General features: G+C 44.8%; 1 protein-coding gene across 1 annotated transcript in view; it reads right to left on the bottom strand.

Annotated features, from left to right (window-relative positions):
• LIFR (LIF receptor subunit alpha) overlaps positions 1–16294 on the bottom strand; it is an 84646-nt gene extending 68352 nt beyond the window's left edge. Inside the window, exon 1 of the mRNA XM_053409078.1 lies at positions 16197–16294. The gene's annotated coding sequence lies outside the window, so the exon portion shown is untranslated. The remainder of the gene's footprint in view (positions 1–16196) is intronic.
• Between the last annotated feature and the right edge of the window lie 960 nt (positions 16295–17254).

The raw sequence follows: 17254 nt of genomic DNA on the forward strand, positions 1-17254 counted from the left end.
TGTTGTGAAGGAGAACTATGCATGACCCCTCAAGCTCCTCGCAGGAATGGCGGGATATAAATGCAAATGATACCTACTAGAATCATGTGTTATGATGCTATTATCACCCCATGGTTTCAATTTATCTCCTTCATTGAAGCAAGTCAAGCTTCTGAACATATTCCAGTAAAATACTGACGCATACATCACACACCTTCCCTGTGATTTGCTTTCATAAACTTTACACATCCAAATTCTCTCTCAACAGTTAGTGAGATTTCCTTTGGTGTTTTTTTGCTCTTAACTCTCCCATGAGCTCAGCTATAATAGACTGAAGTGCAATTAGTGAGTTTCCTTTTCCTTTTCCATCCAAATTAATGGCAGCATTGCATTGTGCCCTATTCCTCCTCTTCATTGCCAGCATTTAACTTTACTTCGTGTGTGTGTGTGTGTGTTTGTATGTAAATGTTTTGAGCAAGCATTAATTGGAAATACTTTCGGTATAGAATTAAAGAACATACAGAATCATATTTAGGGTGAATACAAATGCAATACTTAAAAAGACACACACACACACACACACACACACACACACACACCACATGCAAAGACAGGCTCTGAAGGATTGAGCAGATGAGACCAACAGTGTGTGATGGCCTGGGACTCGGGCTCGGACTCGAAACCAGAGGGGTCTCAGTCTGAACCAAATGCTTTACCTCAGGCATCATCTGAACCAAGTCTGGGGCCTGATCCTGAAGAGTCCCAGTCTGCACAGGTGCCCCTACAGCAAACCCCAGCTGGGCTGAGTCAGGGTCCTGAGTCTGCCCTGGCTCTCATTGCCTTCAGCTGGGCAATCACTTACAGCTGCTCCACTACCAGTTGGGTCAGGGGAGGCTGAGGCGGCCTCTGGGTCTAGTAACCCACCGACGTCTCCCGAGCTGCAGAGACTAAGGTCTGAGAGAAGGAGAGACCTGAGTACTCGCAGGAGGAGTGCTCACCTTCGGGCGAAACAGAGAGGTGAGTCGCTGGGGGATCAGGACCAGCCACTACCATGACGAAAAGGCTGTCGGACCCCGCCCAAGGTTGCGGGAGCAACATTTTTGTATGCCAGATCCTGCCTGAGATCCTGTACCTGTCCTTGCCTGGTTCCCTGCCTCGCGTCCTGTCGTGGCCCCATCAGACTGACTCCTAGCAGAACCTTCAGATTCTGGACCAGACCTGGACCATGTTTCTCAGGTTATCCCCGTGGCCAGCACACAGGGAGTCCAATGGTCTAGAAGGCGGTGACTGCATGTGTTGTGGAGGGAAGTGAGGGGCAAATGGGGTTCATCTATCTAGCTGGGAAGGTAACCCATCTAGAAGAAGGAAAACTCTGATCCTAAACTTCTGCTGCCTTGCAGGACATTTTCCGGAAAAGAAAAAGCTAAGGAGTAAAGTCCAGAGTGGAGTCCCTAAGATGGTTGGACAGCACCTTGTATGCCTCCTTCCGACATCTCCTGCAACCAAGTTGGTGCCAAACATACGACTGTGCTTTCCTTTGGACCACATCCGTGCCCAGGCTTGTGCCCCAAGGAGGTCACTTTGGTGATGCTAATACAGTGGTTTGACTTCGCCAATGGAAGTGGGTGCACTCCATTGTCTCTTGAGACAAACAGATGCCAATAACTTCAAAGAGAAGTCGCAATGGGCTCATCCCCCAGCACCACAATTTGAATGACAGAGGAAGCTGCCTTAAGACTGCCTCAGATCCATGGGTTGATCTAGCTCAGTATTGTCTATTGCACTGACAGGCAGCAGCCCTCCAGAGTTTCAGACAGGAATTTCTCCCAGCCGTACCTGGATACACCAGGGTTTCGAACCTGGGACGTTCTGCATGCAAGGCAGAGCTTCTACCACTGCACTACAGCCCTTCCCCCAAAACAGGCATTCTAGCAAACCCAATGATAATCAACTAACCTACCTCACACTGAGCTGTTGTGTGGATTAAATGGGGGGGGGGAGAGAACCATGTGTGCTACCTTGAGCCCTTGGACAAAAATGCAGGATGCTGTTGTTGTTGTTGAGTCGTTTAGTCGTGTCCGACTCTTCGTGACCCCATGGACCAGAGCACGCCAGGCATTCCTGTCCTCCACCGCCTCCCGCAGTTTGGCCAGACTCATGCTGGTAGCTTCGAGAACACTGTCCAACCATCTCGTCCTCTGTCGTCCCCTTCTCCTTGCGCCCTCCATCTTTCCCAACATCAGGGTCTTTTCCAGGGAGTCTTCTCTTCTCATGAGGTGGCCAAAGTATTGGAGCCTCAGCTTCACGATCTGTCCTTCCAGTGAGCACTCAAGGCTGATTTTCTTCAGAATGGCTAGGTTTGATCTTCTTGCAGTCCATGGGACTCTCAAGAGTCTCCTCCAGCACCATAATTCAAAAGCATCAATTCTTCGGCGATCAGCCTTCTTTATGGTCCAGCTCTCACTTCCATACATCCCTACTGGGAAAACCATAGCTTGGTTGGCAAGGTGATGTCTCTACTTTTTACGATGCTGTCTAGGTTTGTCACTGCTTTTCTCCCAAGAAGCAGGCGTCTTTTAATTTCGTGGCTGCTGTCACCATCAAAATGCAGGATGCAAATACAATAAATAAATAAATATCCGCCCATCTATCCCACTCCTCCACACATCAGATGGGAAGGCTAGTCTACCTTTTTTTTTTCTTTTTAAGAAAAATAGTTTGTATGTGTGTTGAACAATCTTAAGCGACCCACCTGTAACTTACTGAAGAAAACCAGGAATAAGTTACACAACAGCTTGCATTTTCCAGAGCTTGACCCTGCAGGTAGTGTGGTATATTTGTACTAAATCAGGGGGCAATGAGTCGACAGAAGCAGCACTGGCCAGCAAGTGTTGCTATATAAGTTTCCTCATTGATGAAAAGATCTGTGGGCTGTGACATGGCAAAAACATGGACCCTAAACGGGAATTAACTACAAACCACTTGATCAGCTAGGATTCCTGTTTGCCAGGCTTTGCCATTAATAGCACTAGGTGGCAATATTTTGACATCTCAGGTACACGTTAACTAAACTGATACTCAGAAACTTTAACCCCCTGAAGTGTTTTGGCACAACCTTCTCTTTGCAAGGTGAATTCAACCTTGGGCCACACCAAGTCTAACAGGATTAAAGAGTTCGTTGCCGTAGCATGAAGGCCTGTAATTATTTTCTTCTTTGAAGCTGAATTTGATGTGGCGATTTTGCAAAAAGGAAAAAGGTGAAAGAAAGCAGGAATGTAACAGCCAGCTGGAAAAGAATGCAGGTTAACAAATGTAGTCTGGAGAAACCTAAGCCTTTGAGTTGCTTCCAAATAAATCAGGACTTGTCCATTGATTTCAGTGAGTCTGCTCACTGACTAAGTTAGGTATAACCGTTCATCATTACCTCCACATTTCAGAAGGCAGTACTATGCTATTAGTTTTATTCTAGCCAGTAATACACTAAAAGACTTCATTTATTTCTTCACTGTTGAAATAGCCAGTGTTGCTCAGGAAATCAGTGTGAAATATTATTTCACATATGGGACAACCAAACAAAAAGTAATATACCAGCTTTGTATCTTTGGCGATTTAAAAATAAAACAAGGGCAACTGTTCAAATCTAACTACTGTACTCAGGAAAATGTTTAAAACTGATGCAAGTCTGAACTGTTATAATCAACATCAAAATAGGATTAAGAACATTACTGTCAGTTGACTATAAACCTGATGCTAGTGGCCATATTTCAAGATGTAGTGAATGATACAATACAACAAATATGGAGATAAAACAGCAGTAAAAAGGAACAGTCCTTCTAATGAAACCTCATTAGGTTCCCTAATAATTATTCCATTTATGAAAATATTTGACTCTTTTAGAGCATTCCACCATTTATTTGAAAGGTTTTTCCTCTGAAATCTATCCTAAGGGGGCGTCTACACCAACTGTTTTTCTCAGAATACATATATAGTGCATTGCGGAGGCTGTTGGTGTAATCACAATCTTAGAGCTGGTGGCAAGAAATGTCTGCATTCACATAATCCAAAATCCCATTTTAGCAAACTGGGATATGCACAAACTGTGTGCACAAATGCAGGCCTTCACATGAGTGGCAATAGAAAAACCAGGAAGCCATAACTGGCCATAGTTCTTCATTCACATTTAACGAAAAACCATGGTTAACAGCTTCGAAATAAGCCAGGATTCAGAAGCCACATGATGCAGCCACCGACCACCCTAGTAGTTTATTTTTTATTTAAGCAGACTGCTCACGGTGAAGGCAAATCTGAAAAAGGCCTGATTTTTGGAAATAAAGCGGCACGGTATCAAGAAATGCATCAATAGTATACAAAGCTCCTCACCCATCTCACTGCTTCTAAATAACTTTTGCAAGACAGAGTCATTCAATACCCAAAGCGTTCCTTTGCAACCTCTGCACGAGTCAGAAGAAAAGAAAAGTTAAGAACTACCACTAGTTTGTTGGCCCATCAGAAAAAGTTTCAAAAGTAACAGTCAAATTCTATCATGTTGTTAATGCTTTTCAAAGTTTGCTTGCCTTTCTGACCCTTTTTGTGGGCTCTAACAAATCCATTACCTTGTTACTTATTATTCAAAGTTGACATTCTGGGAAGATACATCAGTCTAAGGCTTGATTAAAATCTTTACCATAGAAAGAAAGAAACCAAGATGCAACAGTGGATACAGTCCAAAATGTATCTCACAAGTTTGAATTTGTAGGCGATCGATACCATGTAATACTAACACTTTAGATGTCATACAAAACTTTCAGGACATCAACGCTGAATACACAAACAAGAAAACTTACAAGGGACAGTTCTATGCGTACTTACCTAGAAGAAAGTCACGTTGAACTCACAGCAGCTAAATTCCAGGTAAAATGTATAAAAAGGACCCAAGGAAGCTGCATAGATCTGAATATATTCACTAGCATTAGGTGCAAATTAAGTACATGTCACCAAGGTACACAAAGTCCAGTTACATGAATCAGCACCTTCAACTGACCGTTTGTGTGCCTTATTCCAAGCCAGATATGCAGGGATGAAAAAATGAGAGCGCTATGTCTATTAAGACAGACGCTTTACAAAATACACTGCACGGTTCAGTAAGATTAACATCGTTGGCTCGGTTGCCTTTTGAGCATTGGCCGGATTGAAAGCTTTGCTACAGAAGAAGAAGAAAAACGCCGTCCTTCATGGGAAGAGCGCTGCTTTCATAATCAGCAGAGCCACATTGCTACAGCAACCCTGTACTCCATGTACCCAAAAATTCTAGGCTGCAAAAATAACAAAGCACTGGAGGCCAAGGGAAAATATTCCCAGGCTCTCAAAATACTACAGTGCTCATTACATGCTACTCCGTATTTTCCGTAGCTTAGAGCTGCCTTCAGACCTCAGAAGGGTGGCTAAGCTTCTTTTCACCATAATTACCATGACCATTCTTAAAATGTACGTACTGTATTATATATAAATACATATGGTACACACAAATCCATTTTTGGCTTTATACCAACTCTAAAAATAATTATTTTGAGTTTCCTGCATAGAATGCAGCTCATTTTAACGACCACTGTCTATAGGATTGGGCACCTTCTCCAAAACAAATGGTTCTCTCCAAACCAGCAATGAGCATTTCCCCAGTTTCTGCCCTCCAGTAACCAACACCAGTGATTTTTCAACTCCATATTTAAGTAGGATCGCTGAGGTTAATGAGGCCCACGTGTACACTGTCAAAAACAGCACTCCTGGCTGTGAAAACGTAAGAAAGCTGAAGCTCTGTGCTATAAAGTGCCCAATGTATGGATAGCCATGAAGCAAATAAACACGGCTCCTCCTGGCTTTTTGGAGTGGGGTGGGGAAACTTAACTCACCTTGCTGGGACTTATTTCTGAGTAGACATGACTATGATTGCACTGGAATTCTCTTGAAATTAAGAGGACAGGGTTGTTGCAGTCCTACAACATCCTCTCGACAGCCGGGAAAATGAAAGGGCAACACACATACCCTAGTCCTGTCTTATTTACCATCTCACACATTTTGGAATCATTAACTAGTCGCCTTTGTCAGGCCTACGGTATCATTGCAAACTGAGGGAGAAATGCTTTTCTGGACTCTTACCAGCAGGCAGAGTATGATAAGTCATTCTCAGTTTTTTGCCTTGAAAGTTTGGAGAAGGAACGGAGAACCTGTGCCCCCACTCTGATGTTGTTGGGACTCCCAAACCCTCTGGGTCAGGAATGATGGCAGCTGGAGTCCAGCAGCATTCAGGTTCCCCACTCGTGGTCTAGAGCAGGCTTCCTCAAACTCGGCCCTCCAGGTGTTTTTGGCCTACAACTCCCATGATCCCTAGCTAGCAGGACCAGTGGTCAGGGATGATGGGAATTGTAGTCTCAAAACATCTGGAGGGCTGAGTTTGAGGAAGCCTGGTTCAGAGCATAGACCGACTGGTTAGGCAATACAAGACCCCACCAGATCCCACCTCCAGCATTCTTTTTTTTTAAAAAAAAAATTTAAAACAAAAAATTCTTATTTACATCAGTATAAGAGAGAGGAAGAAAACAGTGAGCTGCTTTAAGAGAAAGAAAGCATGTCTAAGGAGGACCTAGTAACTTACAAAACCTCTTCAGCCAACAAAGCAGCATGAGTCACTCTAGGCAAGTTCTACGAAGCATTGATGGATGATATCAAGAACATTGAAAGCTTAATCCTTTTATCTCAGAGGGTTGGGGAAATGACCATGTGTGAAGGAGATCCACCAATCTGGGGAAGCCAGCTCTACTTGGAATCTCTGACCAATAGCATTCTCCAACAGCCCAATCAGGTGGGACAAGTGCGTGTGTGTGTGTGTGTAGGGGGAGAGACATCCCTTATGAAGGAGGAGATGCTTTGAGCATAACATGTACTCAGCATGGAGCACCAATAGGAACTCAAAGGTTCTCTGAAAAGGACAGAAATTGCGGGTGGGTGCTGCCTTTTTGTTCCTGGACCTCATTCATTACAAAAAGCAATTGCAGGATAAGCAGATGTTCAAAGCACACATTTGATGGCTGGGTTCACTCTGAGCCACTTTATCTTTATGGCCTTACACTGTGCACAGATTAGCAACTTCCAAGAATAGGTCCTCAACCTTGCCAGATTCCTACTACCTCCAGAACTGTCAGATAAGAAAAGAAAAAGAACACTTTCAAATAGCACAGGATGAGGAACTTATGGCCCGCCAGATGTTAATGGTTGCGCTGGCTGAGGCAGATGGGAGTTGTAGTTCATCTGAAGGGAGGGTGGGCAAAGGTTAGGTGCCTACTCACTCATTATTGGCCACCAGCTTGGGAAAGGGGGAGTAGTGCTGTCTTATCTAAGTCCTCCCTAAATATGGAGCTGAAACAGACTCAAATTTTCATGAACACACTATCTGGACTTAGACAAGTCACTTCTCTGCAGTATGGAGATAAAATTACTACTGACCTGTCTTACAGGGCTATTGCAAGGATTACAAATGATACAAAGTTAAGTGCTTTGAACACTTGCAAGAGCTGCTACATAAATGCCAAGGCCAATTCTCATCACCGAAAGTTGTCGTGAAACTATCGTAATTTTTTCTATGTGTTTATGGAATTCATGCTAGGGCCACCCCCTCAAAAAAAATATTGCCCCTCTTTGTTTTTGCAGCAAGATTTTTCCCCCAATCAAAATGGGAAAGGTGGAGAGAAATTTCAGAAAATTTTGAAGACTTGTCTTACCTTAGTTTTAATTTTTCAAGACAATGTGCAAAAATGGGGGGGCAGGCAGGTGTGTGTGTGTGTGTGTGTGAGAGAGAGAGAGAGAGAGAGAGAGTGCACTCATGCACACACACTTTGCAAACTTTAAAAAGCTTTACAAACTTTAAAAGCATTGCCTCCCTCCTACTTTCTCTAAAAACTCCTGAAAGTCTCTGAACGTTCTCCTGCACCCCTCAGTCTTTGGGGTGCTCTTTCACCTGTCCTCCTGCTAAATTTTGGGGTGCTCTTTTCACCTATCCTCCTATTCTAAATAGGCTGATATTTCTGGTCCAGCTCTGTCTCTCATTATCAGCCGGGCTTCAATTCCTTCCATTAGATATTTGCCTGCTTCAAGAGTTTGATTTGTTTAGACAAGCAGTTAAGCCTTTCCTATTCAAGCAGACATTTGCCCTTTCCTAAACTCTGGAGTGTTTCTCTGGTTTTTGGAATTTCCCTGCAAATGTTTGCTTTTAGATCACATTGTTTCCTTTAAAATCTTAATTTTCTTGGAGGGCCACATTTTACATTAGTTTCCGATCATTTTGCCCTTTGAGAACCAGTATAAACAGAAAAGAGAGCTTTATACATTTCTAAACAAAAACAATAAAGACCAACAAATTGAGTCTAGCAGCTCATCTGATGCAAAAGAAAACAGCAACATACAATCCAGTTGGACAAATAGTAATTTGCGCAATTCTCATTAGTTTTAAAAAAAAATCTAAACAAATTATTCCACCATTCATTTTTACAGTACAATACAAGTGGCAATTTGAACTAATGAAAATGAAACAATTTCATTCTTAACCGCTTTGCACTGCAGGCATTGTTTTGCGTTTTAGAAATAGGCTAGAATGCTATGTACAGTTCACAGAAAGGTCATGTAAAGGGTGGAGAGGAAAAAGAAGAGATACGTGAAACTGACAGAACAGAGATCTCTATTTTAGTTTAGGCCGTGGGTGACCAAACTTCGAGGGCCCAGTGGCCCTTTTGCAAACAAGAGAAACTGCTGTAGGCACTGCACACAAACCACATCCTAATGCTACTGGCTACAGTAGATGGCTTTTTTCAAGCCTAATTTCAGCATGGGGGGCGCACTTTAAAGGGTAAAGGTAAAGGGACCCCTGACCATTAGGTCCAGTCGTGGCCGACTCTGGGGTTGCGGCGCTCATCTCGCTTTACTGGCTGAGGCGGCGTACAGCTTCCGGGTCATGTGGCCAGCATGACTAAGCCACTTCTGGCGAACAAGAGCAGCGCACGGAAACGCCGTTTACCTTCCCGCCAGAGCGGTACCTATTTATCTACTTGCACTTTGACGTGCTTTCGAACTGCTAGGTTGGCAGGAGCAGGGACTGAGCAACGGGAGCTCACATCGTCACGGGGATCCGACCTGCCGACCTTCTGATCAGCAAGTCCTAGGCTCTGTGGTTTAACCCACAGCGCCACCCGCGTCCCGGGGGGGGCACTTTAGGCACCACAAAATGCCACTTCAAGCCCTATATCATTAAATGCCCTTCACTTTTCCATACACAGAACAGAAGCCATCGGTTGCTTCACACATCCTTGTTTTGCGCAGGCGTTTTCTGACCCATAAGATCATTCAAGACCCTGTTTTGCGTGTCAGAATCCCCCAAATTCTTATTCTATATGCTTTTAACATTGCTGTCTTATTAGTTTTAGGCTGCATTTTTAACTACATTGTGTGTGTTTTTTAAATACAGTACACTGTCAAGTGGTTTATATAAATGCTTTTAATTAAATAAAATTTGATTTATTTACATAATTAAAGCCACCATGTTGACAACCCCTGGTTTAGACAGCTGTGAAGCTGCATTTGTGCCCTATAAAATTGCGACCTCTGGTCCAACCCATCTGAGATTTAGGAAGTCTGATGTTCAGGGGCGAACCTGATTGGACTGAACATACCAGAGTTAGCCGCAGCAGAAGGAGGGCCAAATCTTTCACTGAAATCAACAAGAAAACAAAGTGATATTTGCACTCCCTCATTAATTCCCATAAAACCACATAAAATAGTGGTGCTGGCTGCCACCCAGTTCACTGAATATACTTCTTTAAGATTTATACCATAAGATTAGAAAATGGCCATAGTAGTGAAGTGACTGAACATACATTTTGCATGCAGAAGTTTCTAATCAGCAAGGGCCAGGAAGACTTGCCCAAGACCCCAATCAATATAGACATGTACTGAGCTAGATGGACCAATAATCTGCCTAAAGCAGAGTCCTCTGTTCTTCAGATTCAAGTATACACATGGTTAGAAAACAGACTTGGCTTGTGCTGCAACCATTATATGTGCTGCATGTCATTAACATTTCTACTGCAGCAGTCTCCACTGCGAAGTATCATTGACTTTGGTTCACAGAGGTCTGCCTAATGTGCAGACATATGGTATTAAAAATGTCTGGAGGAATGCATCATGACAGACAAAGGTGACGAAGAACTTCATAAATTTGAAGGAGAAAACATTCAATCTGCATATGCTCTTGGAAAAAATATGCTCCCTAAACACCAGCATTTCTGTTGCATCCATTGCTTTTACCAGTGCACTGGAGTTTTCAGTTACATGTTTAAGAAGCTGAGAAAAATGACTAAACTTTGATTCCATCATCGTACATTTTTATAAACAGTCTCATTGCTACATCCACGTCAGCCCAACCCAAACAGTGTTTCTCTCCAGACAGAGAGGCAACTGAACCAGAAAGGGAATGTGGCAACATGGCAAGTTGAGGAAGAGGATCACAATTAAGACCCTTGCAACTAGACAACTAGAATGTTGCATCTCCCTGAGAAAGTCATAGAATCAGAGTATTGTAGATTTGGAAGGGACAATGGGGGTGGGGGGGTTATCTAGTCCAACTCCCTGCAATGCAGGAATTTTCTGCACAATTTCATATGGGAGGGAATGTTCAATATGGAATTGGGACACAAAGAAAGTTTTATTCCTTTTTCTCCCGTACAAGAGGCATTTAATTTCCGAAGTTAATTTCGGGCTGTTGCAAGGTAACAATATCAGGCTTCTGACCCTATTTGGTTGCTTACATTGCCAAGGATGAAAATACAGATTTCTATTTAATCAAGAGGTTTTCTTTTCCTGCAGTAACTGAGAGAAGTATACATAGGGTCCCCTCTGGCACAGGACCCAAGGTCACCCAAAGAGGCTCAAGGCACAGAAAAAAACTGAATCCAATCCATACCTAACATTCTATCCATTTCAACAGCACAGCAAGCTTCCCTGGAAAAAGTACTAAGCTCCTAGGCAAATTTCAGCACTATATTTAGAGAGCTACGGCTTAATGCAGGGACAAAGCCAGCATCCAAACCGATACACAGCCAGAATCATGTTTCACTTGTTTGCATAGAAACATCTCCAGTCACTATACAGTTACACCATTTTATAACGTTCCTTTCTTTCTTTTTTCCCACAATCCAGATATGGAGCATCCCAGAACCAAAGAATCAACACAGGGTTCAAAGAGAAAAAGAACAATTTCATTTCGGGCACAATTCTAAGTGCTAGCTGTCACCTCCAAAGATCTAAGGCTGTGGCCCTCCAGATGTTACAGGTGAACTACAACTCCCCATCATCCCTTACCATTGGTCAAACATGTTGGGAATGATGAGAGTTGGAGGCCAGAGGATCCCCATCCCCACCTTCAATTTCCTGACTTTTCTCAGGAATCATCTAATCCTGCATGAATCAGCCTGAAAACTCCACTCAGCTTCTGGAAGTCCTTCTTCCAGCTCCAGAACTGGCATGAATGGATGCTTTAGTTGAGTTGCTGCTACAATTTACTTTAAACAGATATTAACAACCAAGGCTATTTTCATAAGACAGATCTCATTGTCTACATTTCCTTCCTCCTAAATTCAAATCTAACACATTTGTTGGCCGAAAGCGCATACAGTTTCAAAGCCCTTCACTTCTTCAATACCCTACTCTGAATTCTAAACATTCAATACAAGTTCTTATGGGTTTTCTGTTCAATTTTGTCATAGGTGAGCAGAAAGGGGGGGAACCTTCCAGAAATTCAAAACACCTCTGCAGTTCCATGGCAATTGCTCACACCTCTACACTAGTATTTTGAGCCAAATAAACCTTGTTGTATTTATCTAAGCAAGACATAAACAAACAAAGAAAAGGCAGCGTGAGTAATCATTCTGAATTTCATCTGCAATCAAAACATAAACACAAATATTTCAACTTAAGGTGTCTTCTGTATTCAGAGAGGGAGAAACTCCCCACAGTAAGCCCACACAGATCATGAAACGACCACACAACCAGTTAAATCATTTCCACTTTCAACGGCCTCTTCCCACATGCAAACCTCAATTTGGTTTCATATTTGCTTATTACATGCATACATATCCTGCCTTTCACCCATACAACTCAGGCAGCAAAGAGACCCAAACATGTTCTGATTCAGCAAACCTGTTGCATCATGTACCTTCAGGTATGTGTTAGTACAACGGATGAGGGCTGATCAACATAAGCTCAATCCAGACAAGGTGGGAGATCCTGTTGCTGGGTGGTTCATCTCACCAGGTTAGTGACTGTCAATCGAAACGTGAAGGTCTCCAAATTTTGGGAAACAATTTGCTCTGGTTTTTCTTCCAGGCCTTCACCTCTGTAATGGTTATCCCAGCACTGGAGAGGGTTGCACACCCCCTGAAGAAAGGCATTCCCAGTCTGGGGGTGCTCTGCTCATTGATTCACCTTTGTTATTGGAGGTGCAGGTTACTGCCATAGACTAAGCCATTTCCTACCAGGTTATGATGGCATTCCAGCTTCCGCTGATACACCAACCAAGGGCATCCCCAACTGGTTGGCCTCATTATCCAGATTAGACTGCTGCAATTCATTACACATGGGACTGCCTTCACAGATGGCCTGGAAGCTTCAATCAATGCAAAATGCAGCAGATAGGGTCTTAAATGGAACTACATGTTACAATCGTATTACACCTGGGCTTTGCCAGCTATACAGGCTCCCAGTTAGATTTCCACACTCAACCAAAAGTGCTGTTTTGACCTTTAAAGTACTTCATGACTTGCAACGAGGGCACCTAAGGGTCTCTTTTTCTCCACATGTACCTGCCCATATACTAAGGTCTTTCTTCAGGTGCCCCTCCATCTAAGATATGACTACAGGGTCCACTTCGTGATGACATCTCCAGGAGGCTTCGCTGGCTGCCTACCTTAATGCAATTCCGGTACCTATCAAACCCTTCTAACCTCTGTGCATTGCCATAATGCAGTTCCCTGCTTTGTTTTTAAACCCTTTCAACTGCCACTCCTGATATTGTGTATTTACTGTTGCTTAATGTTCTTGTTTTAAAATGGCAACTGAACCAAATTGCCCTGGGAATGCGCTGAAAGGTGAAGTACAAATGAAATAAAGTGCAAATACAAAACTTAAGCTTGCAAGACTACACGTTCGGTTCTCCTTTCATGAACATTATTTACATGTGCTCAGTGGGCTCAGTATGCTTTTTTTTACAGCCTGATCCTACACATGCTTACTTTAAGAGTAAGCCCATTTGAGGGACAGGATCCCAGAATTTCCCTACAAACTTTATTCCTGCGTAGTGCCATTAAAAAAAATAATTCTCCATCCATTAACTGTATTAAAAATTAGCAAAAAGGAGAGAAACTTTTCACAAAGTACACAGTGGCGCGGTGCACGGGTTTGATGCAAAGTAATATCTTTTGAGGGAGCTTGCAAGTCTCATTTCTTTCATTCAACAAGCCATCTCTCCAGTGGTCTAAATTCTGCTGGCTTCTCAGGGGCCCTGCGTTTCCTGAAAAGTTCACGAAGTCCCAGGCTGGGCTTTCCTGTAGGTGTGGGAACGTGGGGGAGCTACATTTCATGTACTTGGCAGCCAGCTGTTGCTGCTTTTAAGACTTTATTCAAAAAGAAACCACTATGGAAAAGGTATATAAAACAACTTGCTTTAAATAGAAAATCAGCTCATCCACTGCTCTCAGGCACTCTGTACCAAATGTACAGGCACTCTGTACCAACTTCCCCAAGGTTTCCAGGCTTCAGTTAAAGCCCAGGGGAAGAATCTCATGGGGCTTTATCAGGTAAGAATTCTGCAGCCTTCCCAGGGGACCATGCTTCCTGAAAGGCACATGAACTCTGAAGCTAGGGAGGCTATGGAGCACCGGAGAACCCTTTTCTAGAAAGAAAACATGCACCACCTGCAGCCCTCTCACAATATAAGGTTTGCTCAAGACTGTACACACAGAATGCAAAGTTCAAAACTGCCCCGAGAAGGTATTTGGCAAATCTGCCAATTTCTCATTCCCCCACTTTTAAGTTCAGTTCTCTGCAGTTCCATTAACCATTTTCAATTTTTTTGTTTACCGTATTTTTTGCTCTATAAGACTCACTTTTTTCCTCCTAAAAAGTAAGGGGGAAAGTGTGTGCGTCTTATGGAGCGAATGCAGGCTGCGAGGCTATCCCAGAAGCCAGAACAGCAAGAGGGATTGCTGCTTTCACTGCACAGCGATCTCTCTTGCTGTTCTGGCTTCTGAGATTCAGAATAATTTTTTTTCTTGTTTTCCTCCTCCAAAAACTGGGTGCGTCTTATGGTCTGGTGTGTCTTATAGGGCGAAAACTACGGTAGGTCCTCATGGAAATCCACCCTTTGCTATTAACAGATGGGTGCAACTTTGCTCGATATACCCATTGCCGCAGAGCAAAGCAAATGCATGTTTGCAATTTCATTTAATATCTGCATTTCTACACCCATTACTCAGCTGGGGAGCTGCACTGCAGAATTCAGAAAAGTGCTGATTTTCGAAGAAGGCCTTTTGGTTTCAATTCGCCTATTGTTTTGAAAAGTGAGAATTAGGTTGGTTTGCCTTTAAATGCAAAGTGAATTGAATCCCCCCCCCCAATTTCTAGAAAACCCCAACACCTCTTTTGCGGGGGTGGAATTGGGGTGACCTTTGGGGGCACAGGGCTTAACTGCCTTTTTCTCTTACCTGAAACCCTTCCTGGGCAATTAAAACAAACTGGTTCACTGAAATGGCCAAAAATTGCTTTCAAGCAACTCTGTTGGAGCCAGATACTCCTGGCAATGACCTTGGATTACTTTCACTGGATGTTCTGCCAATACCACCTCCAGATGATCTCTCCAGAGAGGAAAAGGAATAGCTCTGAGTCACTCTTTGCCCTCTCACTCTCTCCAATGTATCACAGGCCATCTGCAATCCGCAACCGTGATAACTCAAACTAAATCCAATATTCCCAAAGGCTTAACTTGGGAAAGAAAGGGGGAAAAAGATGGGGGGAAACCAGGCAAGGGTCTTCAGCAGCCTTTCTCAACTTTGGGTCCCCATTTTTTTTGGACTACAACTTTCATCAATCCTAGCTAGCAGCACCAGTGGTTATGGATGGTGGGTCCCCAGTTGTCGTTGGACTACAACTCCTATCATATCCAAACTAGCAGGTTAGGGATTGATGGGAGTTGTAGTCCAACAATATCTGGGGACCCAAGGTAGCGAAAGGCTGGTCTACAGGTATAGACAAGAGAGAACACAAATATTTTTCTCTGCGTTCGCTGCCATTACACTGAAAACAACTAATCAGAACCGAAACCAACATCCTATACTCGCAAACTGAAGTGTTGATTTACTCTCCCACGGTCCTAAGCGCTTTTTGAATAAATACAGATTTAAAAACAACTCTCAGTGGGATCGAGGGTGCTTAGGGAACCGCCGATTGGCGGATCCCGGAATTCAAACGGAGAAATCGATTATCCAGCTGCGGCTGCCAATTCTAGACCGCGTCTCTGTGCAGCGTCTCGACCTTTAGGAGAGCCCAGCTTAGACCGGGTCGTCTCTCCGGCTTCCCCTCCAAAGGCTTTGATCCAACAGCCGGGGTGGGCGGAAAATGGGAATCGGTTTCCCTTCTGGGAAAATAATCACAGCTGGGGGCGGGGAAAGGGGGGGGGGGAGAAGTCGCTGTTAAGAAAAAAGGGGCAAAAAGAGGCAAAAAGGACTCAGCTGTGAGCAAGCAACTTTGGGAATAGCGTCCCAAATAGGGAGAGATGTTGGGGGTGCAATGAAAGAGAGAGATGTGGGGAGGGGGGAGTGTCAAGCTGCGTCTCTAAGCATTCCTCCCGTCCCAGAAGTGGAATCCGAATCAATGGAAGTCGCTGCCCAATAATTTCGGGTCGAAGTGTCCTTCCCCACGAACCCAGGTCTCACCAAGCTTCCCTGGATGCAAACCCCATAGGAGTCCTGGGCACTTACTCCCGAGTAAGCCGCTTCAGAACCGAAAGCTGTACCAGCGCCGGCGAGACCGGGATCGCCCTGCCATTCCCACGGCTTTCCAAGCCCGACACTCCCTTTGAAACACACCCGCCCACCCCAAAGAACTCCCCCGGTTGCGCCCCTCACCTTCTCACGCCGCCTCTCCTCCGCCCCGCCGGCGCGCTTCTCCATAACCCGCGGTGCCAGGCGTGCTGGGCCGGGCCGGCCCCACCTCCGCTGGGCTCGGCTCCAGGAAACGGGAGACTGGCGGGGAGGCAGCGGGAGCAGCCCGGCGCCCTCCGAGCGGGATGGGCGCGCGGGGACCGGGGAGACGGCCTGTGCGCTTTGGCGCCGGGCCTCGTGCGCCCTGGAGCTGGGGAGCTTTTTGGAGAGGTGGCGACGGGCGGATGGGTCCGAGCGAGAGGCTCCGAGGCCTGGCAGGCGGCGAGCGCAGTTCAGAAGAGCAGCAGCAGCAGCCTATGGAAAAGGTTCGGCTGGTGGCTCCAGCGGCGGGAGGAGGAGCTGGAGAGGGACAAGCAACAAGCGCCTTCTGTGCGGCTGCCTGCGAGCTGCCAAGTGTCGCGCTGCCCCCGGCCGCCCCTTGATCCCAGTGGTGGGGCCTTCAGGGGCAGGACTTGGAGGGCAGGACTAGCCCAGGGGTCCGCTCAGCAGAAGGGGCAGTAGGACCCCCAAACTCAGCTGGGCACATTTTGAAGTGCAACTAAAGTCTTCCCCACCCCCGCTGTCAGACCAAGCAGTGCAAAGTCTAAAATTACCACTTAAGCTGCGCCACTGTGGGATAACGCCACAGGGCTAACTAATCCCGTATTTCATATCGGATCATCTTTTTCCGCCGGAGCGCCCACGTGTCTGGATACCTAGGCACGGGCGGCAAGAAAAGCTGCGTTCTTATCAAGAGTTGTATTGGGAGTAAGATCATAGTGCACGTACGTGTGAAAAGCACAAGATGCCTTACAGTGAACTGTAAACATCATACAGTACCTTTCATGTTCAGGTGGTGCCCTGCTGTTAAATAGGCAAATTAGATAGGTCTCTGCCCTCAAGGAGTCTACAGGCTAAAATAAGGGACAAAGGAGGAATCAATGTGCTGAAATGCTTTTACATGTACTTAAAAAGTTTCACTGCAACTTTCCAGAGCAGTTATGTTCAATGGGTCTTGCTCCCAGTTACAGTGGTACCTCAGG

Source organism: Podarcis raffonei, chromosome 11 (assembly GCF_027172205.1).
Source record: "Podarcis raffonei isolate rPodRaf1 chromosome 11, rPodRaf1.pri, whole genome shotgun sequence".
NCBI classification, from domain to species: Eukaryota; Metazoa; Chordata; class Lepidosauria; order Squamata; family Lacertidae; genus Podarcis; species Podarcis raffonei.